The sequence below is a fragment of the Schistocerca gregaria genome, unplaced genomic scaffold (assembly GCF_023897955.1).
Source record: "Schistocerca gregaria isolate iqSchGreg1 unplaced genomic scaffold, iqSchGreg1.2 ptg000784l, whole genome shotgun sequence".
In the NCBI taxonomy this organism is placed as follows: Eukaryota; Metazoa; Arthropoda; class Insecta; order Orthoptera; family Acrididae; genus Schistocerca; species Schistocerca gregaria.
Window position 1 is genome coordinate 395,401 of NW_026062153.1, and position 27,089 is coordinate 422,489.

Below are 27,089 nucleotides of genomic sequence, written 5' to 3' on the forward strand. Positions count from 1 at the left end.
AACAGCAAACCTACAATAAGGCTATACTAACCATGGTCTACAGTTAAGATGGATTGTGAATGATGCACTAGAAGAGCTCCTCGGAGGATGTGTAACAGAGACAGACAAGCACACAAAGATAGTTCTCTGTAGAGTCAAATTTCAGCACCACCACCACCACCACCGCTGCTTCCCCCTGCTCCTAAACTGGTGATGCCTTGATGCCTCATAATGTGCTCTACCAACGTCTCTCTTATTTACTCAAGTTGTAACAAAAATTTCTTCTTCAACCAATTCTGTTCAGTACCTCCTCATTATGTACACAATCTACCCATCTTAATATTCACCATTCTTCAGTAGCACCACATTTCAAAAGCTTCTACTCTGTTATTGTCTATGTTTCTGGCATACTTTACTACACTCAAGACGAATACCTGCATTAGAGACTTCCTAATGCTTAACTCTAAATTCTGAAGGTGGCAGTGTTAAAAGATAGGGAGCGGAAGGCTATTTACAATTTGTACAGAAACCAGATGGCAGTTACAAGAGTTGAGGGGCATGAAAGGGAAGCAGTGGTTGGGAAGGGAGTGAGACAGGGCTGTAGCCTCTCACCGATGTTATTCAATCTGTATATTGAGCAAGCAGTAATGGAAACGAGACAGCAAATGACTTGGAAGAGCAGTTGAACAGAATGGATAGTGTCTTGAAAGGAGGATATAAGATAAACATCAACAAAAGCAAAATGAGGATAAGGGAATATAGTCGAATGAAGTCGGGTGATGCTGAGGGAATTAGATTAGGAAATGAGACACTTAAAGTAGTAAATGTGTTTTGCTATTTGGGGAGCAAAATAACTGCTGATGGTCGAAGTAGAGAGGATATAAAATGTAGACTGGCAATGGCAAGGAAAGCATTTCTGAAAAATTGTTAACATCGAGTATAGATTTAAGTGTCAGGAAGTCATTTCTGAAAGTATTTGTATGGAGTGTAGCCATGTATGGAAGTGAAACTTGGACGATAAATAGTTTGGACAAGAAGAGAATAGAAGTTTTTTAAATGTGGTTCTACAGAAGAATGCTGAATATTAGATCAGTAGATCACATAACTAATGAGGAGGTATTGAATAGAATTGGGGAGAAGAGAAGTTTGTGGCACAACTTGACCAGAAGTAGGGATTGGTTAGTAGGACATGTTCTGAGGCATCAAGGGATCACCAATTTAGTATTGGAGGGCTGCGTAGAGGGTAAAAATCATAGAGGCAGATCAAGAGATGACTACACTAAGCAGATTCAGAAGGATGTGGGTTACAGTGGGTTCTGGGAGATGAAGAAGCTTGCACAGGATAGAGTAGCATGGAGAGCTGCATCAGACCAGTCTCAGAACTGAAGACCACAACAACAACATACCACTTTACATTTGACTACAGCAATGGCTGCAAGAAACTGGTACATTTACATGTATGAGGATAATGAGTGCTACATGGACATGTCTCACTCCTGACTTTGAAGAGAATGACCTTCATCATTCAGAAGAAAACCCAATGAAAAGTACTCAAAACATTGTATGGGCCTTGGGGTTCTACTTGCCCCATAGGTCTGAGGTAAATGTTTATACTGTTTGTGTACCCTAAAGCAGGAGATATGAAATTGCTACAGTCCTCAAACTGAGTTTTGTAACTATATGAGTTTTAGTGAAAATTTCTTAAATCATTTTTTTCTTTAAATTGCATGCAGTGTAATGTAAAATAATACACAGATGTAATTCATTTTTTATGTTCATTAGGTACTTCCGAGGCAGTGTAATGAGATATGTGACTGCAGCTGTGAAGGCTAGAGTTGGCCAGGGCCAGAGTTGCAGTTACGTCAGGCTCACCGATGGCAACACTTGCCACCTCCTCGGCGAGTTGCGGGATGATAATAATCGTAAGTATTTCAAAGGTTAAATATATCATCAGTCAACAGTGTTTTTTAGAAATGACCCCTGTGGCAAGGATTTGGCATGGGGGGAGAGTAATAGTCATGGACTAAGATGTTGCAGAGGTGGGGTGGGCTATGGAACACCATTTTAGGATGGGTAAGAAGGAGATTGGGTTGGAAGTACCACATTTTGTGGCATGATGATAGATGTAGCCCTCTGATAGACCTTGGATCCCCTATCATTGTGCCCTGAAACAAGGGATACCCTAACAGAGCTTCTTCCCATCCCTCCTAAAGTAGTGAACCATGCCTGCACAACCTTCACAAAATCCTAGTTCATCCCTATGATACTGAAAATCCCTCACCTCTCCACGGGGATATCATCTCTATGGGAGACCTAGGTCCAAACCTGTCCCATCCAACAAAACAGTGATTCCAGTCCCAGTCCTGTCACGGGATTATTCCAACATATCAAAGGGCATACCACATGTGAAAACAAGTTTGTCAGATACCAGCACTGATGCATTAATTGCATAGCTTTTTATATTGGAAGGACTATCAATCAGCTGTCAACCAGGATGAATGGTCACTGCCGAACTGTGGCCAACAGGTATGGGGCCCACCATGTGGAACAACATGCAGCAGAACATAATATGTTTCATTATGTGCCTGTTTTATAACCTGGGCCATCTGGATCATTCCTTCCACCACCATCTTTCCTGAACTGTACAGATGGTAGTTATCCTCTCAGCACTTGCACCACTCTAAAAATTATCTTTTCCTCAGTCTACTACAACCTGTTGCTCACACACAGTCTATCCAACAGTTTCTGCTGCATCTGTCCCACACGACCTTCCCTCACTTCCATTGTGTGCTGCTCTCTCCCAATGCACCCTCTGGTTTTTCTCCCCACTCTCTGCACCTCTCCTTCCCCATTCCCTTTTCTCCCCAATCCTTCTGCACTTGCTCCCCCACAGCTTCCAGATACTGTGCCTGGCAGCATTCTCCTGCTGCCAAGTAGAACCTGCCTGCTCTGTTACAGTGCTGCTCCCTTGTCACACCTGTATTCTCTATATCAACCCTTTTTGTGTCCCATTCTGGATTGCTACTTTAAATCAATGTGACTGTAGCACTGTTGCTGGAGCTTCTTGAGACAGTGGTAATGATGTGTGCTTGTTTGTGAGAGTGTGACTTTTCTTTTCTTAAGAAGGCTTTAGCCAAACCTGAAGTGAGTAACACTCTTCATTGTGTGGGGATACAACTCGATATGTCATCTTCATGGTAGGTAAAAAATACAGTGCCTTCATTTTCCATTATCTTACCCTCTGGATGGATTGATTCACCCCTAAAAGCATCACTGCTTTAAGTGCTTTAATTTCTTGATTTGGAATTTGCTCTCTGTACTCACAGATACGAGCTACAATGATTAAGAAAGAAAACAGATTTAGAGGAAGGAAAAAAATGAGTAATACAATTAAGAAATGGAGGGCAAGGAGGAGAAGCATTAGACAGAGAAAGGGAGGGTAGGCTGAAAATAAGAAGGTTAGAACAGTGAACGAAATAATGAGATGCAATAGGTATGATAATTACTACTATTACTATTATTATTATTATTATTATTATTATTATTATATAATTTCCTTTCTCAGGCGTTATGTCTCAATAAAAATGGAAAGTGGTGCGGACCTTGATCAAGCGTGACTTCCTTTTAACTGTACGGTATATGTTCCATTGCATTTAGGAACTTTTGGGTAATTGTACATGTATCATTAATTACATATTTCTGTAGTTGTATATTTCTGTAGTTGTATATATATGTTTGGATGTAGCTGCATTGCATTCATGTACTGGTGGATACTGTGTGGTATTACTCCGGTAGTTGATAGTATAATTTGTATTCATCATTCTCCAATACATTTTATGGTTCATAATTGTATGTGAGAACATGTTGCTTTATTAGTTTATGTTGTATGGCAAGTCATTGATGTATTATTTTTGCTACATTGTCATATCTTCTGGGGTATTCTGTATTTGCTAGTATTGTATATCCACTTGTGATGTAATCTACTGTTTCTATTTGTTGTTTGCAAAGTCCGCACTTATCTGTTGTGGTATTGGAATCATTAATAGTATGCTTGCTGTAATATCTAGTGTTTATTGTTTGATCCTGTACTGTAACCATGAATCCTTCCATCTCACTGTATATATTGCCTTTTCTTAGCCATGTGTTGGATACGTCTTCATCGATGTGTGGCTGTATTAAATGATATGGGTGATTGCCATGTAGTTTTTTCTTTTTCAAATTTACTTGCTTCATACCTGTTGACGTTATGTGATCTAAGGGGTTGTAGAAGTGGTTATGAAATTGTAATGGTGCAGCCGATGTATTTATATGAGTGATTGCTATGCGTATTTTGCTAGTTTCTGCACGTTCTATAAAGAATTTTCTTAAATCGTTTACCTGTCCATAATGTAGCATTTATTTGTCAATAAATCCCCTTCCTACTTCGTCTCTACATAATGTGAATCTTTCTGTTGCTGAATGTATGTGATGTATTCTATATTTGTGGTATTGTGATCGTGTAAGTGTACCGAGTGCTTCTAGGTCTGTATTACTCCATTTCACTACTCCAAATGTGTAGGACAATATTGGCATAGCGTAATTATTTATAGCTTTTGTCTTTTTTTCTTGCTGTCAATTCTTTTTTCAGTATTTTTGTTAGTTTTTGTCTATATTTTTCTTTTAGTTCCTCTTTAACATTTGCATTATCTATTCCTATTTTTTGTCTGTATCCTAGATATTTATAGGCATCTGTTTTTTCCACTGCTTCTATGCAGTCACTGGGGTTATCCAATATGTAATCTTTCTGTTTAGTGTGTTTTCCCTTGTCTATACTGTTATTCTTACATTTATCTGTTCCAAAAGCCATATTTATATAATTGCTGAATACTTCTGTTATCTTTAGTAAATGGTTGAGTTGTTGATTGGTTGCTGCCAGTAGTTTTACATCATCCATGTATAGCAAATATGTGATTTTGTGTGGGTATGTTCCAGTAATATTATATCCATAATCTGTATTATTTAACATGTTGGATAGTGGGTTCAGAGCATGCCGGACCCAGAAAGGACTTAATGAGTCTCCTTGGTATATTCAATGCTTAATCTGTATTGGCTGTGATGTGATGTTATTTGAATTTGTTTGGATATTAAGTGTGCTTTTCCAATGTTTCATTACTATGTTTAGGAACTGTATGAATTTAGGATCTGCTTTGTATATTTCCAATACCTGTGGTAAGCAAGAGTCGTGTAGACTATCAAAAGCTTTTTGGTAATCAATGTGTGTGTAGTGTAGTGACCTTGTTTAGTTTTAGCTTGATTTGTCTTCTCTGAATCTATTGTCAGTTGCTCTTTACATCCTCATGCTCCTTTGCAACATTTTTTTTATAATTCATTTATAATTTTGTTATGTGTTGTATGTGTCACTAATATCTGTGTAACGACTGAACTTAATATTTTGTATATTCTTGGTAGCCATGTTATGGGGCGATATTTTGCAGGGTATGCTGTGTCTGCTTGATCTTTAGGTTTCAGATAAGTTACTCATTGTGTAAGTGTATCAGGGAATGTGTATGGGTCTGCAATGTAACTGTTAAATAATTTAGTTAGATGTGAATGTGTGGAGGTGAACTCCTTTAGCCAGAAATTTGCTATTTTATCTTTTCCAGGGGCTTTACAATTGTGCATAGAATTAATTGCTCAGTTGACTTCATGTTGCAAAATTATCACTTCAGGCATTTGTGGTATCATCTTGTATGTGTCTGTTTCTGCTTCTATGCACCGTGCATGCCTGTTGTGTTGTACTGGGTTTCACCATTTGTTGCTCCAGAAGTGTTCCATGTCTGTTATGTTTGGTGGATTGTCTATTTTAATGTGTGTTATCTATTGTCTGGTAAAATATCTTTTGGTTTGTGTTGAATGTTTGGTTTTGTTTCCTTCTATTTCCACATTTTTGTATCTTCTAAGTCGTTTGGCCAATGCTTGTAATTTCTGCTTCTTTTCATCTAATTGCTCCATTGCTTCTTGTTGTGAGATTTCACCTAACATTTTTCATTTTTTTCTGACATTTGACGTCTTATAAATTGTGTTAGCTGTCTGATGTCTTTTCTCAGTTTTTCTATTCTGATCTGTAGGCTGTGTTGCCATGCTGGTTTTATGCGTATCTCCTGTGTGTTGGTTGGTTCTGATCTCTGCCTGGTGTGTATATTTCGTGTAGTGAGTGCTCCTATATAAACCAGTAGTTGTAACTTTTCCATAGTTGCATTTTCATTTATTTTGTTGTGTATGATTGTGTTGATAGTTGTTATTGTTGTTTTGACTTGTGGGTTATTTGGTGGTCTAAGCAAGAATGGTCTAATGTTTGTATTTGTGTCTTTGTATTCCATATATGTCAACTGAAATTTTTTTTCTATATCTAACATGTGTGTCACTTCATGTTCTATTTGTGCTTGTTCTGGTGGCTGTCTTAAGATTTAATTTTCCCCTGGTTGTTTAATTGATGCGTGGTGTTCTTTGTTTGTTTGCTCTGGGATGTGAGAGTCCATTACTGTATTTTCTTCTTCTTCTGATTGCACATAATTTTCTTCCAGTATTTGTTGTACTTGTTGTTTGATATTTTCTAATTCTGACTGTGGTATCCTGTTAATTTTGATCATTACATGGATCTGATTAGCTAGTCGTTGTTCTGTTAAAAATTTTAATTCTGGTTATCTGGTAAAAATGTTGTGTATACTGTATCCAGTTTTGTTTGATCCTAAGTTTGCTGCTTGGTAATAACAGAACATCATGTGTCGGTTAACTTCATCAGACCATCTCATCCTATGTCTTTGTTTTCCTTCTAGAGTGGTTGCAGGAAGCATATCCTACAAAACACCTCTATTCGGATTTAAATTATTTTCCGTGTGGCTAGCAGTGTCATTACCAATGTGGACGGGTATAGGGTTTAAGCGTCATCCCCGACCATGACAGCGCTTGTCTGAGGCTTCATTAGTTCCGTCCTGAACCAACTAATAACAGTAAAGGGTGTTAGCCCTATTAGTGGTTTGTTCTTTTTGTCGCCTTTTATGACTGGAGGCCTATTCTTTTCCCGAGCCTCCACGGGGTACTACTACTACTACTACTACTACTACTACTACTACTACTACTACTACTACAATAATAATTGTTGTTGTTGTTATTGTGAAAAAAAGGGAGGTGTTAAAGGAAGCTAAGTTCATAAGGCTGTTGGGATGGAAAGGTGTGTGGATAGTAATATGCGTGCATCACCAGTACTAATACTTCTACACCTTAATTTAAGAACTAGTTTATTTTATCATATTTTTGTAATAGCCTTGACCACACTTTACTTTCAGTGATATATACTACTCAGGAAAAGGGAGGTTATACTGATGGAAGGTTAAATTTAGAAAGGTAGTGGGATGAGACTATATGCTGGAGGCAGGTTTTCTAACTAGTGCTGAATCTGAGAGATCCTGATGACCCACAGATGCCACTCAACTCTTGTGGCAACTGCATACTGGATGTCCCATATTTGGGTAGTTCTCGGAGGTCTGTTTCTTAATTTGGCCTACGTGATGGTTGTCATCCATATACAGGGTGGAGCAAAATTGTCGTGAAATTTTAACTCTGGATACCTGATGCCAGTAGGAACTAAAATTACTAATGTTGTGTAGGTCAACAATCTTTAAACTGTGGAAACTTGGTGTCATGTGGTCCAATTGGCCATGGCATTGCTGTGTTGCCAGGTTTTCTGGACAATGTGTGACTGGAATGCTTTGCCTGTTGGAAATCGCGGTGTATCTGAGGCGGCACACATGCTCAGTGGTAGCATACCAGCCTTCCACTCTGGGGCGCTAGGGGCAAATCCGTCAGGGTCCCAACACATCCATTGTAGTTTCATGATAAGATGTACTGAGAACAAAATCATCAGCAGCTGTTAATTTGCATACGGAAAGTCTTTTACAAATTCTTTTGGCCCTTAAAAGGGCCTTTTTTGTAGCTACAACATTGTTTACAAGCTTGATAATGTCGAATGGTGTTTTGCCAAACTCTTTCAAAGATTCCTGGCATGGCCTTGATGTGATTGGCAGCGTGTTGAATGAGATGCACTAATTCCTCTTTGTTTCTAAGTGGATCCTGCCCAGGTGGGTGAACTAGAACATTGAAGAATCAACACAGGAAAAAGTTTTGTGGCACGAGTTGTGGTGACTGCGGGGGCCGTGTCCTATGGCCACCTCTGCCAATTACCTGGCCATCACAAAGTTCATTTAAATATCTGTGCACAGCATGACTCTTATGTGGAGGCACCCCATGCTGCAATCACTTGCATAGCTGTATTTCCAGGGGAACATCTTCCAGCAGGCCGGGTAGAGTTTGTTCAATAAGTGAAGGTAATTTCCCCCAGTAAGCCAAAGAGGTAGATGGACAGGCCCAGTAAGATGGTCACCCACAATGATCGCCCAAATGTTGAGCAAAAATTGTTCCTGGGGTCCATGGGTGTACATGTAGATGACACTAGGATTTCCTCTTGCCCCAATGTTTTGAGTGCTGTAAACACTATCTCAGTAGGAGGCACACTCGTCGGTAAAAAACACAATTGAGGTGGTGGCCGGGGAGGGGGGTTTGGGATCTCATGCAACATGTTGCTGAAACCACTGGATAAACTCTAGCCAGTATTCATTGTCCCCCACAGGATTTAGGTCTAGAGCAGGGTGGAAAGTAAAAGGATGCTGGGCACCATTCCTCAAAACCTTCCAGACTAACTGATGTGTGGCTCCTATGTTGCTTCCAACTGCTCAAGTACATGTTTTAGGTGCTTCCTAAAAGTGATTGAGTCTTCAAATGCAGTGTCCCATCATGTTTGAGGTCTTCCAGCATCACCATGATATCCTGTTAACGAGCCTGATTCACCAATTCAATGGTGAATTGCTGTAAATGTTTGCGAGTGTGGGTGACATATTGCTGGGTACCATTCCTCATACAAACATCAAGTTTCATGTGTGTTACCATCAGCTAGTCCATGAACAAAATCCGTGTCTCATCATTCTTCAAACAAATACTGTGTTGCCACGCTCACTGTATGAACAAATTGCAGAAGATTTGTGTGCTCCAAAACAAAGGTGACATGTGAATGCCTCTTATGTGAGATGGAGACAAACATTGAGACCTATTTGACACATGTTCATATTGTGTTAGGGTAGTGACAGTGCGAGGGACATTTGTTTGCGAGGATTGACAGCTATAGCACTGCCCGTCAACTGACGAACAGCAACAAGTCAATCCCATGGCCAATTGATGTGAATTGCACCAAGTTTACATAGTTTAAAAATAGTGTGTTGTTAACTGACACTATGTTAGTAATTTTGGTTCCTATTAGCATCTGCTATCCAGGGTTAAAATTTTGGGACTCAGTTTTTCTCCACCTGTAAAAAGGAGAATTGTTGGGAAAATATCAGTTACTAAATAGTATCCTGTGTGATATTGTGTAACTCGTCTCCCTCTCCCACTAATTTACCTTCAGATACTTAAAATTCTGCAATTTATTGCCACCAAATAAGAAGTAGTAGAAGCTGTTTTGCTTAAGGTCCAGCTTATCACAATCTAACTGAACATACTGCAATGAAGTACAGATGGGACAAGAGGTGGGTATGTTTGGAGATTTAAAAATGTTGTCCAAGTTGCCTCACACTGTTCTGTGCCCTCGGCAAAATACAATCTGCAATTACCTACAGTTTTTAGTGAGTATGTGAGCAGTGCCAAGCCTCGATAAAGCTGTCTTCAAAGGATTCTCAGTCCAGGTAGCAGCGTTTCTAAATCTCAGCCCCAAGGGTCAACATGTCCAGTTTGCATGACAATCACAATTTGGTAAAACTATCAAGTCTGTATTGTCATTTGACGGTCAGTCTGTCTGCCTGTCTTTGTGTTACCTGTATCACAAAGGGTGACATTCCATCTGATACGTGTTTCTGATGCACTTGCAATCTTGTGTGTTTAACAGGTACCACTATAATGTTAACAATCTTACACAACTACAGCTGGCAACACAAAAATTGTCCAAATGTGCTTTGCCTACTTTAAAGCACCTCTTTCTGCAGGGGACAAATATTAATTATTATCAGTAGTAGTATATTAAGCTGCAAATTATGATTTTTAAACTTGTGTGGTCTCCCTGGTGTGTCAAATGACCACCAGACCCCATCGTGTTGTTCACTCCAACAACAGAGTACATTTAGGGCTGAAGACATGGAGAAAGATAGGTATCATCACAATATGAATTTAGAGTAATATAACTTTCTTACCATTATTGGTTGTTGGTGCACGCTTGTCGTCCAGTGATGAATATCGCCATCCACTGTTTGCTAAATAAATTTGTGGTCCAGGGTGTGTATTTTGCTGCATAAAAACAGATGCTTAGTTAAACTTCCAACTTTTATTTTACAAATCCTGATTGTGATGATATTTTCCAGTACTTCATTTCATTCCCGCCATCCTTGATCTTTTCAAAGCATGCATATTACAAGACATCCCAACACCAACTCCCCACTGACTCTACACCCGCCAACAACCGGCTCCTGTTCAGAGATTACAAACTGTGCAGTATTGCCAACCTTGGTTGTATATTGATATTTTACACACCTCACGTATACATATATGAAAATCATAGTTTAAAAAATTAAAAGTGTTTATAATATAATTCTGTGGCAGTATACCTCATTATTGTCATTGTATTATTTTGTAACAAAATAATAATATTTCACTTCATGTCTACGTAGTTAAAGTTCACTTGCTCCTTCAAGTTGATTGACGACACCGCACACCTTGCCAACTGGCAGTATCAGTAGTTTCAGTAGTCCGTTACATGACACTACTCACACAATGTGTGACAAGTCTTTTTAGACATTCAGAAAACTTTGTGTTACTCAGAGAGAGAAATTTGAAGAAAATGTCAGAAATAAGTTTTTTATGAGTATTATACAGAATCTCAATGCTGTCGATGTCCTTTCATAAAATGATAGCTTTCAAACAATTTTCTTCAGAAAAATTGTGCCCATATGGGGAGCGGTTTGAATGTGATGGAATTTGTTTTTGACTTTTCAGTTTTTAGCATGTCCTCGAAACTGGTATCTACAGAACGTCGCTTGCAGTTGTATGTTGTGGGACCTGAGGAATGTGCAGAAGCACTGTTTTTCCAATTCCCTAAGATAAAAGGCGAGTCATGTCATAGTTCTAAATAATACTTTAGCTGAAAGCAGTTAATATCGGTTAGAAACATGCATGGCTTCAAATGAAGATTGTGCAATAAGTTCCTCAATGGTAGGCCATGTGGGACAGACAGGTTCTAAATGCTACACTTTTGTTGTGATTACTCATGGTCTCACTTTGATTCTGGCTGTTTCCTCTATGATTTGGAGCTATTATAAGAGCTTAAGGGTGACAATTAAGGCTTGCAGAAAGGCATTCATTCTTGGCCTGTCTTCTCAAAATAACAAACACTCGATGGTGAAGTACAAACAAGACTCACTGTGTTTGCAGATTGTGCATGTGATAATGTACTGTGGTCATAGGGGCTCACTTCAAAGCAGGACTCGTCACTGAAGACAATTCTACTAAAGTCACTGAGATTCCAGGCAGAAGGCATGTCACGAAGTGGTACAGGCAGAAGTGAGATATCAGCTTTACTGTCACTAGCCATTTAGCCTGACAACCAGTAGTGATGTGTGCTGTTTCTATTTGTAGCAGGATTCCTCGGGTTGTCATCCATGGCATCCTTAAAGTACGGAGGTACAAGACGATATTCTGTGCCTCATTTCATTGCCATTCATTGAAAGCCATTTTGGGCTCACATTTCATTGGGATAATGTCTGCTCATACATGGTGAGAGTTTCTACTGCTCGCATTCATGCTCGACTAATGTTACCTCAATCGGCAGCATTACCGGATCTCTTCTGACTAGTGTGTGTTTGGAGCATTATGACCACAGCACTCAAACCGTCTTGTGATTTTGATGACTACACACACCACTTGGCCAGGTTTGGCATTGGAACACTCTGGAGGATATTCACCATCTCTATGAAGCAATAGCAAGCTGAAAACCGCTTGCATAAGGGGCAGAGTTGAGCCAATGCATTACTTATTTGCACAGTTTGTGAAGCTCTTTTTTGTGGGATAAATTATCCCACTTTTCTAAAATTGTAATCATTTGTTTATCTGTATATGTACACAAAATCCCGATTTCTATCCCGTACAGTCAATTCCTTTGTGATGGTTCATTTTATTTGCCTTGGGTTGTATAAGTCAGAAAAGCAGCTGTTATAGGGGGGCAATTTTCCTTAGGTACTCATCAGAAATGGGAATTTTTTGTGTTACCTGACAGCTAGTCAGCCTCCTTTCATCACTGAATACACTTGTGCTCTGTTGTGCTGCTCTGTTCAGAGGCAAGCCAGCTTTAATACTGGTGGCGCATGAAATGTTCACTGCTAGTATTTGGCTACCATGGAGAATAGGTGTGGTGGCACAAGTATCCTGATCACTCAATATCCCACCTCTTCTCTGTGTGTTAAGACGTGAGGACTGACTACATTGTTCATAGGGTTCCATCTGTCAGACGGGGACTAGAAGCTTTGTGGCCCTGTGAGTATTGGGTCATGAATCGATAACATGTTTCATCCTCTTCCTTCTTCTCTGCCCTCCCTCCCTCCCACCACTCGACCTCTCCACTCGACCTCTCCACTCGACCTCTCCACTCGACCTCTCCACTCGACCTCTCCACTCGACCTCTCCACTCGACCTCTCCACTCGACCTCTTGTTCATTTTTGTCTCTCTGTGGTGTAAAGCAGAACTTTTTACATTTTAGGTAAGATCCGAGTGTCAATGATGGTTATTGATATATCTTTATTTATGTTTTCAGGAGTGCCTGATGAGATAAAGAGGAAATTTTGTAACGGAGTACCTCGATGTTGGAGACACTGCTGTTCAGAGTGGACAAAGAATAAAGGTAATTAATTTCATTTGTTGTTTTTGGTGAAGCTATTTTACTTACAGTTCACAATGAACTCACCATTGGCAAAACATTCTGGATTAGTCCCTCATTTCAATCTACCTAAGGGTAGGTAACTATGAGAAAAAGATGGAATAACCAATTTATTTAAGGCATATGTTATCAGATTTTCAATCAAATGATACATATACAAACTACTACATTTCAACACAGCTCTCAAATGTAATATGACACAAATGGCAGTAGGTGTAATTTCAGATGGTTACTTTTTAAATGAAAAGATTTGACACGAGATGACATATTACTTCGATATTTATGCTTTACAGATTACTCACACCTGCAGCTCTGTTATGTAGTTCATCACATTAATCATCACTGTCAGAAATTCTTCAAAACAACCCTTGTAGGAACTTGTGAGACATGTTTATAACATATGAGCTACTATCTGCCATCACACACCACAGTCCCAAGATGGTAATGAAGATTTGCCTCACTTGCGGAACGTGTTTACACATCTTCCTTGCACCATTCAAATACACAAATTTCTCAAGGCTTGTCAAGTCCATGGGTTTTCTCGTGGGTGCAAGACAGTTTCAGTCATGGCAGAGAACACTTTTGTTGCTGACCGCATTTCTGTTTATTGGTGGCATTGAATTCATTTTCAGGAAGAAACCAAGCCATGATAAGAATTCTGATATGTGTGTAGTAGAGCACTTTTTCACATTATGTAATGATGTGGAATGTGACCTGATATAGGTAACCAATGTGTGGAAATATACTGTACAGACCTACTGACAGTGGATGCACATCAGTTAAGATGTACATATACCTTTTTCACATATGTACTATTCCACTAAATGGGCACACAGTAGATGTACTCTGCTATTGACTGAAATGTGTTTGCTGACACTGCCCGACAAGAACACAGAGCTGGTGCAGAATGTTGTATGTGCTTTTCAGCTTTCCAGGTGTTGGTTGTAAGTGCTACATAAAACGAAGTGTCTGTCCCAAGGTACTTCAGGTGCACATTATGACACTCTGTCTCTGTCAAAATGAGCATCAAGGACTCTATGTGCCAGTCTGTTTTACAAGTGAAAATGTGCAACTTGCGTTTTCTTACATTAGGTTGTAACCTACTTTTTTGGAAGTTTTGGCTGAATATGGCTAGGTCAGATGATGTTGACGAGTCATCTGCATAGCCAAATTATATGGGTTGTATTGGAGAAATATCGGAGCATAAGGCAGCAATTGAAAGGAATTGGGGAAAGGAATACAGGAGAAGATGAATGAGTAGCTTTGAGGGATGAAATAGTGAAGGCAGCAGAGGACCAAATAGGTAAAAAGATAATGGCTAGTAGAAATCGCTGGGTAACAGAAGAAATATTGAATTTCATTGATGAAATGAGAAAGTATAAAAATGCAGTAAATGAAGCAGGCAAAAAGGAATATAAACACCACAAAAATGAGGTCAACAGGAAGAGCAAAGTGGCTAAGCAGGGATGGCTAGAGGACAAATGCAAAGATGTAGAGACTTACGTCACTAGGGGTAAGATAGATACTGCCTTCGCATAAAGCAGAGAGACCTTTGGGGGATAGGAGAACCACTTGCATGAATATCAAGAGCTCAGATGGAACCCAGTTCTAAGCAAAGGAGGGAAAGCAGAAAGGTGGAAGAAGTATATAGAGCGTTAATACAAGGGTGATGTACTTGGATAGTATTATGGAAATGGAAGAGGATGCAGATGAAGATGAAATGGGAGACATGATACTGCGTGAAGACTTTGACAGAGCACTGAAAGATCTGAGTCGAAACAAGGGACCCAGAGTAAACATTATTCCATTAAAACTACTGACAGCATTGGGAGAAGGAAGGAGAATGCCATTGGAGATGACAGCAATCATGGGGGATACTTTCGCAATGGTTTCTTCATCATCTACTATGTCTGCTCACAAGCATAAGTTCAATGAGTCTCAGCCACAGACAGTCCTTCCATCATTGCCACAGTTTCCTGTTGTTTCTAGGTCTGACAAAAGTCACAACTTCTCCATGGTCAACCTTTTCATTATTCAGAAAGGTGTTGACGCAATCGCACGTCCTGTAAAGTCTTGTTCCAGATTACAAAATGGCACCTTGTTGTTAGAAACAATCAGTGCCCTCCAGACACTAAAATTGCTGCGTACTTAACTGCTACACACCTTCCCTGTCCGTGTGGAAGAGCACCAAACTTTAAATTCCTCACATGGCGTCTTATTGATATTTGACAAAGTTCAACTCCCATCAAAAATCAAAGCAGGCTATGAGAGAATTTCTGCTCACCCTTACATCCCAAACCCTATGCGTTGCTATCAGTTTCAGCGGTTCAATCACATCAGCCAGTCCTATTCCAATCTGGCCAAATGTGTTACGTGTGGCAAGGATGCCCATGAAGGTGCTTGTCCATCTCCATCCCCTTGTTGCGACAACTGTATGGGTGACCATGCTGCTTCCTCTAGAGATTGTCCCATTTTTAAAGACGAAAAGCTCATTCAGGAAATCAGAGTGAAGGAAAAGGTGTCGACCTTTGCTGCTCGAAAATTATTAGCCAGTCGAAAGCCTATTGTGCCTCAGACAGGAAAGTGCAGCACTGTCCTTGCCTCTCCTCGGCCAACGAATGAGGCGGCCATGCAGACTTGTGATCTCACCTTTAGTGCCACGGTCATCAGATTGGCCAGCGCAAAGATAACCTGTTCAACCTCCCCACTTTCACCTGTTCACTCTAAGGCTCACCCTTCATTGGGTTCTGCTAAGTCTCGAGCCCAAAAGTCAGACACGCGGACTTATAAAAAAGAGCACACTCGTGAAGATTTTTTACATACCCCAACTTCACAACCATTGGTTCCTCCTTCATCTAAACATTATGGTTCCAAGAAGGCTAATAAGAAACCCAGTTCCTCTCCTTCTCTGCCAAGGCATATCTCATCTACAGCACCACGTGGCGGTATCCACACTCGGCCGTCTTCTCTGTCGCTGTTGCGCACTGCTGCCGGCCAATCAACCGGCTGATCACTGGTGGCAGGAGCTGCTCCTGAACAACCTATGGATCAGCATCTTTTGCATTCAGCTGAATGCCGTTCCATGCTGTCGGCTGCAAGCTCTGAGCAGTCATTGAGTTGATGGCAACCTAGGTCACATTCCTCCATTTTCTGTTCACCCTATGGCCTTTATCCGCTGGAACATCCATGGTATTCAAGCCACTTTGGATGAATTGTTGATCCTCTTACGATCTTACTCACTGGTCATTTTCTGTCTTCAGGAAACAAAGCTGTGTCCCCATGACTGCTTTGTTCTCCCCCATTTTCAGTCCGTCCTATTTGATCTCCCCTCTGTTGAAGGCACTCCAGCACATGGAAGACTCATGATCCTTCTCCATGATACTCTCCATTATCACCCATTCCCCTTTCTTCAAAGCTGTCACTGTCTGTCTTTCCCTTTCTGCATACACCTTCTCTCTTTGCAATGTATACATTCCATCGTCCACACCAATGGTACGAGCTGATCTCCTTCATCATCTTGGTCAGCTTCCACCCGCCTATTTGCGGTTGGGGACTTCAATGCCCACTACCCGTTTTGGGGACTTCCACATCCATGTCAGCGTGGCTCACTATTGATAGACGTCTTCCACCAAGCGGATCTTGTTTGCCTCAACACTGGGAACCCTGCATTTTGGTCTACCTCCACGACAAATATCTCTCATTTGGACCTTTCGGTTGGTACTGTTCCGCTAGCTGAGCACTTCGAATGGTTCGCCCTTGATGATACACACTCGAGTGACCACATTCCATGTGTCCTTAGACTACAGTTTCAACTGCAATATATATATGCACCCGCGACGCTGGAAGTTTGCCCAAGCCGATTGGACACTTTTTTTCATCTCTAGCAACATTCGATGACCGTCACTCTCCTAGCACCGACAATGAGGTCACACACATTACAGACGTTATCCTTACAGCTGCAGAACGTTCAGTACCATGCACCGCTGAATTGCCCCAGTTCCCCCCAGTTCCTTGGTGCAACGACGCATGCCATGATGCAATACATGAGCGGTGACGTTCTCTTCGCGTTTTCCACCAACATCCTACTTTGGCCAACTGTGTCTGCTATATGCAGTTCCACGCACGATGCCGTCATATCATCTGCGATAGCAAGAAGGCAACCTGGAACTTCTTTACTAGCTTATTTAACACCTTCACTCCCTCCTCTGAAGTTTGGAGTCAGAATTGACAGTTATGTTGCGTGCCTAGTTTCTTGCCGGTCTCTGGGCTAACTTTGGCACATGATACATTAGTGGACCCCATCGCAATTTCTAACTCATTGGGTCAACACTTTGATGAGATTTTGAACTCTTAAAATTACTCGTGAGTGTTTCTCCTGAAGAAATGTGCAGCGGAATTGCAACCTCTTGCTTTCTCCTCTCAAAATTTCGAAAGCTGTAATATTGTTTTCTCCATGCGGGAGCTCCAACACAAACTCTCTTCTTCTCGCTCCTCCACCCAAGGACTGGATGGTATCCAAATGTTGTTGCATTTATCATACCATAGTCTGCACTACCTCCTTCACCTTTATGATCAAATTTGGAACGACAGTACTTTTCCCAGAAGATGTCGGGGAAGCTATCATCGTTCCTGTTCCAAAACCTGGAAAGGACAAACATCTCCTCTCTAGCTATCGCCCCATTTCTCTCATCAGTAGGGCATGTAAGGTTTTGGAGCATATGGTAAATTGCCGTTAACTTGGTGGCTGGAGTCCCGCAGTCTTTTAACACCTGCCGAGTGCGGTTTCCGAAAGCATTGTTCTGTAGTTGACCATATTGTTGCTCCCTCCACTTATGTGTTGTGGTCTTCAGTCTTGAGACTGGTTTGATGCAGCTCTCCAAGCTACTCTATCCTGTGCAAGCTTCTTCATCTCCCAGTACTTACTGCAACCTACATCATTCTGAATCTGTCTCCACTAATATCATGAACAATTTTCTCTGGAAACGCCAAACGGTAGCAATATTTTTTGATCTGGTGTGAGCATAAGATACCTGTTAGAGGACAGGCATCCTCTGCACGCTGTTCTCTTGGGCTTTCTAGGTCGGCTGCCACTTTTTCTCCACGAATTTATGGCAGAGTGCACATATATAGTGCGGGTGAAACTACTCTCTCCCGTACTTTCTCCCAAGAAAACGGGGTACACCAGGGGTCCATGCTATCTACTACAGCTCTCAACGTAACAGGCTTCTCGAACAAGGTCTCAAAGGATGTCTCGATTGCCTCCACTCTTGAAGCATCGCAACAGGTTTCCGCTTTTCTCCCAGTAAAACCGTTTGTGTTAATTTTTGCGTTGTATGGAGTTCCTTCAACCTTTCTTACATCTAGGACATGTCAACCTTCTATTTTCGGACGTTGCTAAATTCTTGGCTCTTATGTTTGACAGAACACTGTGCTGGTCCTCCCACATTTCCTATCTTTCGGCTCACTGTCTGCGATCCCTCAACACCCCCCGTGTCCTGAATGGTACCTCCTAGGGAGAGGACCGAGTGGTCCTCCTCCGCCTCTACCATGCCTTAGAGCACTCGAAATTGGACTATGGAAGCATAGTTTACTCCTCTGCTTGGCCGTCTATTCTTCGGCATCTTGTCTCTATCCACCACTGTGGATTACTTTTACTGTCTAGAGGTTTTTTACACCAGCCCTGTGGGAAGCCTTTATGCTGTGACCGCTGAACCTTCACTGTCCAATCAGCGAGCAGTCCTAGCCATCTGTCTTCCATGCCTGCTAATCTGGCCCATGACATTTTTTTGATGCCTCCCTGGATTTAGTGTATGCATTCCGCCATTCCTCCCTAATAACAGCGGGAGTCCGCTTCTGTCAACTGCTCCATTCTGTTTCCTTCCGCTTTCCTAAAACCTTCTTAACAACTTGGGGTACAGCACCGTCTTGGCTCCATTCCCAGACCTGCCTCCTCCATGACCTTTGTCAATTTCCCAAGGATGGTACCCCTTCACTTGTTTATCATCGGGCATTTGCTGCTCTATGTGCACAAATTAAGGAAGACACATTTATTTACACTGATGGCTCGAAAACATCGTTAGGTGTAGGGAGTGCCTATATTGTTGGCGACACCACAAATTGATTTCAGCTTCCCGATCAGTGCTTGGTTTATACTGCAGAGCTTTATGCTGTTCTCTAGGCTGTCCAATACATCCGTTGCCATCTGCAAATACAGTATGTTATCTGTTCAGAGTCTCTCAGCTCTCTCCTCAGTCTCCAAGGTCTGTACCCTGTCCACCCTGTGGTCCACTGGATTCAGGACTGCCTCCACTTGCAGGGCGTCTCTGTGGCATTTCTCTGGATCCCAGGACACATTGGTATCTGTGGAAATGAGGGGGCCGATATAGCGGCCAAGGCTGCAGTCTCTCTTCTTCATCCAGCTATTCGCACGATTCCCTTCGCTGATCTACGGAGTGTTTTATGTTGTTATGTTACCCTTTCATGGCATGCACATTGGTTGACACTTTCCAATAATAAATTGTGGGATGTGAAAGCTCTTCCCCATGCTTGGACCTCTTCCTCCTGAATGCATCGTCGAGAGGAGGTACTTCTAACTAGACTCCGGGTAGGGCACTGTCTTTTTAGCAATCGATATCTTTTAAGTGGTGATCCTCCCTCACTCTGTTCCCACTGCTCTCAGCTGTGGACGGTAAGACACCTTCTATTTGAGTGCCCCTATTTTACTCCATTACGGGTCCGTCTACATCTGTCGCCTGATATATCTTCCGTTTTAGCAGATGACACGCACTCAGCTGATTGTATTCTTGAGTTTATTAGTGCCAGTGAGATTACGTCAGTCATTTGAAGCTCTTCTTGGGGACAACCAACCCTCTTCTATAGTGGTTTTTTAAGCTTTCCTCTAATTTTTAGTTTCTCCAATTTTTTGAGTTTCGTTCTCATTTCTGAATTTTCCTAAGTCACAGACAGGGCGTTTATGACCGTAGCAGTTTTGTGCCCCAAAAACCATAATAAAAAAGAAAGAAAAAGCCTTGGGAGACCCAGTTCTGACAAAACTCTACCGTCAAGTAAGCAAGTTGTATGAGACAGGTGAAATACCCTCAGACTAAAATTACTGAACTATCTGTTTAATACGTCACAGCTACAAAATACTAACATGAATTCTATAAAGACAAATGGAAAAACTGATAGAAGCTGACCTCAGGGAAGATCAGTTTGGATTCTGTAGATGTGTTGGAACACATGAGGCAATACTGACCCTACGCCTTACCTTAGAAGAAAGATTAAGTAAAGGCAAATGTATGTTTCTAGCATTTGTAGACTTAGAAAAAGCTTTTGACAATGTTGATTGGAATAATCTCTTTCAAATTCTGAAAGTGTCAGGGGTAAAATATAGGGAGTGAAAAGCTATTTACAATTTGTACAGAAAGCAGATGGCAGTTTTTAGAGTCGAGGGGCATGAAAGGGAAGCAGTGGTTGGGAAGGGTTGAGACAGAGTTGTAGCCTCTCCCTGATGTTATTCAATCTGTATATTGAGCAAGCAGTAAAGGAAACAAAAGTAAAATTCTGAGTAGGAATTAAATTGCATGGAGAAGAAATAAAAACTTTGTGGGTCGCCGATTACATTGTAATACTGTCAGAGACAGCAAAGCACTTTGAAGAGCAGTTGAATGGAATGGACAGTGTCTTGAAAGGAGGGTATAAGATGAACAACAACAAAAGCAAAACGAGGATAATGGAATGTAGTTGAATGAAGGCAGGTGATGCTGAGGGAATTAGATTAGGAAATGAGACACTTAAAGTAGTAAAGGAGTTTTGCTATTTGGGGAGCAAAATAACTGATGATGGTCGAAGTAGAGATGATATAAAATGTAGACTGGCAATGGCAAGGAAAGCGTTTGTGAAGAGAAATTTGTTAACATCGAGTATAGATTTAAGTGTCAGGAAGTCATTTCTGAAAGTATTTGTATGGAGTGTAGCCATGGACAATAAATAATTTAGACAAGGAATAGAATGGAAGCTTTTGAAATGTAGTGCTACAGAAGAATGCTGATGATTAGATGGTTAGATCACGTAACTAATGAGGAGGTATTGAATAGAATTGGGGAGAAGAAGAGTTTGTGGCACAACTTGAGAAGAAGGGATCATTTGGTAGGACATGTTCTGAGGCATCAGGGGATCATAAATTTAGCATTGCAGGGCAGTGTGGAGGGTAAAAATCATAGAGGGAAATCAAGAGATGACTATACTAAGCAGATTCAGAAGGATGTGGGTTGCAGTGGGTTCTGGGAGATCAAGCAGCTTGCACAGGACAGAGTAGCATGGAGAGCTGCATCAAACCAATCTTAGGACTGAAGACAAAAAAAAATGAGAACTGAGGATTGATCTGAGTGGCATGCCATTATGCAAAACTTCTGTTCAGATGCTGTCATCCCTTGTAATCATAGCAAATATCTTTCCGACTAATATGTTGTCAAATAGTTTCAATGTCCATTTTCATTGAATAAGTTGTAATAATTCATGGCAGAAATCTAAAGCCAAGAAGCAGAGGCAGTCACACAATCGCAAAGATTCCTTAGCTGAAATGAAATGAGTCACTGTGTATGATCTAATCCCAGAAGAGAACACTATGTTGTGACAGACACAATGAACTTTATTAAGCCTAGACACAGCTTGTTATAATCGATACACTGGCAATGGAGAGGGCACAATAACAGTGAGGTGACACACACATCAAGGCAAAAGTGACTGAGTTAGAGCTGGCCAGTCCTGTCTCCAAAAGCTGTCAGCCAACCAGTAGAGTGCACAGATGAGAGGCTCTGTGAGCATCCATGAGTGTCAGCCTCTGGCTGTTGTTGAACTTCTAGCTGTATCAGCTGACTTGTGTGATGCACATTACAACTGCTTATCTAGATTTTGGGTGTGGATCTGTGCAGGTAAATACATTGGGCAGTTGAGTAATAAGATTATGCTCATCAGAATTGACAGGGGGGAAAAAACCACTAATGGTTCAGATATATCTGCAAGTGTCTGATAAAGAGAAAGTGAAAGTCTATGACAAAATGTTAATGACAGGAGAATGGAAATCTAATAATTGTGAGTGATTGGAATGCTGTAGTAGGCGATGTAATAGAAGACAGAATTGTGGAACAGTATCAACTTGTCAATGGGAGTGACAAAGTAAAAAACACAGATTCAATTGTTCTATAAGTTTGTTGTTAATTATGATTATACTATTCAAAAATTAATAGAGGAGGTATATTTCGAATAGTCTTCGAGTTGTGAGAAGATTCTAGTTGGATTACATCATTTTGAGACCTTTTGCAAAATCTGATATTGGATTGCAAGGTGTACCTGGGAGCAGATACAGAGTCATAACACAATTTAGTAATGATGTTAGTAATGATGAAGAATAGACTGAAGCTTATGAGAATTGTCCAGAAATATTGGTTGTGAAGGAAGTGGGGTACTTGGATGAATTTTGTGTGTCTGAAGTTCTCTGAAGCAGTAAATACTGTGGGAATGAGTACTGTAGTAGGCAGGTCAGTTGAAGAGAAAGGGATTTATCTGAAAAGGATAATCACATAAGTTGATCAGACAAATGTAAGTATGTACAAGGCGACCGTAAAGAAACATTGTGTTACAGAGGAAATACTGAAATTGATTTCTTAAGTAAGGAAATACAAAAATCTGCAGTAAGAGATAGGAATACATCATTATAAGACATTTAAGTGTAAAATAAATAGGAAAGCTGAAAAGTCAAAGTGGAATGACAGCAGAAAAATGTGAAGAAAACAAAAGTGAAATAGTCATTGGTAGGACTATTGAGCATATATAAAAATTCAAAGCAACCTTTGGTGAAATTAGACCAAAGGAACAAACATTAAGAGTGCGACGTTAGTTTCACTGTTGAACTCAGAGTACTGAGCTGATAGGTGCCAAGTATATATTAAGGCATCTATGTGGGTACAATTTGTCTGATGACACAATAGAAGAGGAGTTAGAAGGCATTGGTTAGCCAATGAAGATTAAGAGTTAAACAAAGAATTGGGAAACGTGCAATCAAATAATGCTAGAGGCACAGTTAACATTTCTTCATGGGTCATAAAAGACTGGGGTGTAGGGGTCAGGGTGGGGGAGCATTGTTAATTGACATCTGTACAATTATGTGGTCCTTCTAAATTAAGTATTGTGAGAAAACCGGAAGAGGTCAGGATCAAAGTGTTAGAGATATCGTTCTACATAGAAATGTTGGAAAATCAGTGGCCCAAATTATAGGAAATGAAGAGTTTCACCACAGAAACAATGACAAGAAGGGAAAGAATGTGAGAGGTCACATGTTAAGAGAACAAAGAGTATCTTCCATCATACCTGGGGGAGCTACAGAGAAAAGAACTTCAGGAGAAGGGAGAAATTAGAGTAGTCCAGAAAATAATTGAGTGTGTTACACTGCGAGGTGAAGTAGTTTGGTTTGCTGTGGGCCATCCTGATCTACTCTATAATCCCATCAGAAGACTGATGAACTCTTCTGGATCATGTACAAGAAATTTGATAAGAGAAAACTTGTACTGTAAATCCTTAGATAAAATATCTTATCCCCCATCAATTTAAACCAAGGGAGAATGCCACATACTTTTGTGGCATCCTATTATACAATAATGTCTTGCTTAATGTGTCTAATTAAATCAAGTGATTCTGAGTGAATTAGATCATGGAATTAAACTACTTTCCATTAAATTTGTTTCACTTTTGTTGTTTATCTTTTAATCTCTTTAAAGACATTTATTTAACTGCTCTCCCAAGTGATTATCCATCTCTCACAGAATTAAAGTTCATTCAGAAACCTCATTGTTTTCCTTTCATCTTTTTTAAACTTCTTGTTCATTGTACAGACTGAATAGCATTGTGGCTCTCTCTCTGCTTCCAAACACTGTTCTTCTTCTGTGCTTTTCAACGCTTGTATCTGCAGTGTGGCATCTGTAAAATTTTGAAATAACATTCTTCTCCAGGTGCACAGTGTCAAATTGAACACCTGTTAGCCACCTAAATTTCCAAATTGTTATTTTACCAAGAATACTCTTTTGCAATGTGTTGGAAGATTCCCACGTCTGATCCAGTCAGAACAATGGCCAATATTCAATGACGGTCACCTGTAGATTTTTGATACAGTGATCACTTGAAACATCACCTGCTGGCTTTTCAATTGCACAGATTGGACAGTCTGTACTGAAAATCCAAGACCCACAACCATCTGTGAGAAGATGGATGTACAGAATCTTCCACTCCATGTGTTTTGTAGAGTTCAAATGCTCCATTTGTGTGTTTGTATGTGACCCTCTGTATGTGGCTAATGTTTGTGCCTTAAAACTGAAGGCCTACTCATTATTCTTCACTGCAGTATGTTCATTTGTCCTATTCTCTGAGTAGTGAGTCATGTTTCTTTATTAGTAAATATATCCATTTAAAATTGGACCTCTCCCGCCCACTCACCTGTAGCTCTGTAAAATAGTCTGCATGCCTCCATTATTGTGGTCAAGGCCTTAGAGATGAGCATCTTAAACTAGATTCTCTCACGTACTCCACACATAGTACTTGTATCATATGCTGAAGCTGCTGTAAATCTGGCCAACATTTTGCAGTATATGCTTCTGTGTGTTAAGTGTACATACTTTTTCCTCATTTCTGTATAATTAACCTAGTGTTTAATTAGTCTGATACGGAAAATGGAACTTTCACATGAATGTCACCAATCCTTGTTTTCTATAGAGTTAACCTATCTTGTTACTTTCACCTACCTTCACTTTGCAGATAGAGCTGTTTTTATTTTATTTTTTTGTTTCATGCAGTTTGTCTGATGTCTTGGACATAATGTTGACTTTTTTAAATTTTCAGAATCAATGATATTTTGGGCTGAGAGTTTGATTATAAGCTTACATGGATGTCATACTTACGACTTGAATCATGATTCCTTATGTAATACATATTTTAAAGTAGGTTTATTAATGTAGTCTGTGGGGAACAGACCACCCTTTCTTGTCTGTTCCAATTCCACATGACTTGCTCTGCAGTCCCAGCTTTGTTATGTATGCATACTTCATTTATCTGCTATACCCCTGAACCATAATTCATTTTATACTCTACGCAAGGAGAGAATCAAATGGACCGTGAAATAAGGTCATTTAGTATAGAAGACACCTGAGGAATGAACTACTTGTCAAAGCAGCGAAATTCCTATCTCGAATAATTTTCTGAGTCCGATACTTTCTGAAGGTAGGAATATCCTGTCTGTTAATGTCTGGACATGTGGAATACCTTTTCTTACTCAACTAATCCCCCAGACCCAATGTCAGTTAATGTCCTTCAAATAGACCTGGTAGCCCGTACCTCACTCCAGCTGGCTTACAACCAATGTTTTTGCTTTCTGTGGGTGCATAATGACCACTAAACTTCACATTAGAATGAGTGTCTGGTGCAGCTATTGTTTGATTTCAATGTGTACATCATCTAAGAACCACAATTTAAAAACAACTTTCTCAACAGCATGAGATTTGTCACCTAAATCTCTTCTTGGTTTCCTCCACTTCCATGAGATTACCACACCGTGACATCCTTCAACTCCCCTGCATCCCCCGTGCCACTTTATCATAGGTGTTTCATGTTGGGCAAAGTCTCTTACAGTTCTGTGTTATAATTATTTGTTCCCCGTTTGGTATCTTGGTCTATATTTTATTTGATGACTCTTTGCCCTTTTCTGTATATTGACAAGATACTGTACTGGGGTGCCATTCCTGCAGGGCACATTTTACATGGTTTATACACTAATATGTTGATGAGTGAGGCATAGTGGACTACTCAGCATACTTTTCTCTCTTTAGTTGTGTTTGATTGTGGGCTGCGTAATCAGAAAATATTTGAAGCTGGTGCTTTTGGTCTCTTCTTGAGCAACTAAGGAGGGATTACAGTTTGAAGTTCAGTAGGCATGTATGTTGTGACTGAAATAACACAGTTGCCTTTCCACACCACACCTCCACACCAACCTCCTCCACTTCACCACCCCATTAGCCAAACACAAGCACACACGAGAACAGAATGTCCTAGTAATTACCAAGACATGCAGCTTTATAAAATTAAAACAGTGAACACTATCAAATTGTGTCACATATCATGTTCTTTATCCCAAGTGTACTTTTGAGGTGAAATTACGTTTGAATCACATTTCAGTTACCTATTTGGTTTTTTTACCCATCAGCAGCGTTACAAGTGCACTACTTTTATTTTTCACAATTGTTTGTTAGACATCGGAATTAATTTACATTTTTTATTTTTATCATAAATAAACTCATAACTAAGTAACAGTACACTACTGAAAAGTACCTTTACGCAGAATGTGCCTTTGTTTTATAGCAAATGACAGCAGTCTTTGGGAGGTTGACACAATGAAAGCTGCTGGCATCAAAACCAGCAAACGTGGCCGTCCTCAGATCCGGTGCTTGAAACACTGGCTAGGTAGTAACATTATACTAATTTACATATCTTTGTTATTTTGCAAAAACAGACATAATGTCTTATGGGACAACAGCAATCAGTTAAATTATAATGATACTTAAAAACCGTCTTGATTGCAAATATTTTTATTCATATGACCGGTTTCGGTTATTTCAGAACCGTCTTCAGATCTGATATTTCAGTTACAGGAGTAACCCGTCCAAATCCAGCAGTTTTCACATGCTACGTCATATGATATTTGAAATCAAGACGGTTTTTAAGTAACATTATATCTTTGTTAATTGTAAACAACTCAAATAGATATTCAGAGTTATGTAATAGTTTTTACAAAAATTAGTCCTCAGATTCAAATTTTTGTTGACTTGTGGTAAGTGTTCAATACCTGTGGCTTTTGAAGCTATGATAAATGTCCCCAACTTGCACTGTGAACCTTTGCCTTTCACTTGCATATGGTCTGTTGACTGAGCTACTCAAGTAAAAGTCATTTCTGCCAATAAATATCTTTCAGAAATGTTTTCATCTGTTTTTGTTCACATTTCAGCTATTCTACATACATCTGTTCTCATACATAATGTTCTTTGTGCAGGTGAGGATAGTGCCACA

At 40.2% G+C, this 27,089-nt stretch overlaps 1 long non-coding RNA gene across 1 annotated transcript; it reads left to right on the forward strand.

Annotated features, from left to right (window-relative positions):
* The first annotated feature begins 1,876 nt into the window (after positions 1-1,876).
* On the forward strand, positions 1,877-27,089 carry LOC126321994 (uncharacterized). The gene is made up of 3 exons (XR_007558711.1): positions 1,877-1,901; positions 12,861-12,947; positions 27,073-27,089. It is a non-coding gene; the product is annotated as an uncharacterized LOC126321994 (long non-coding RNA).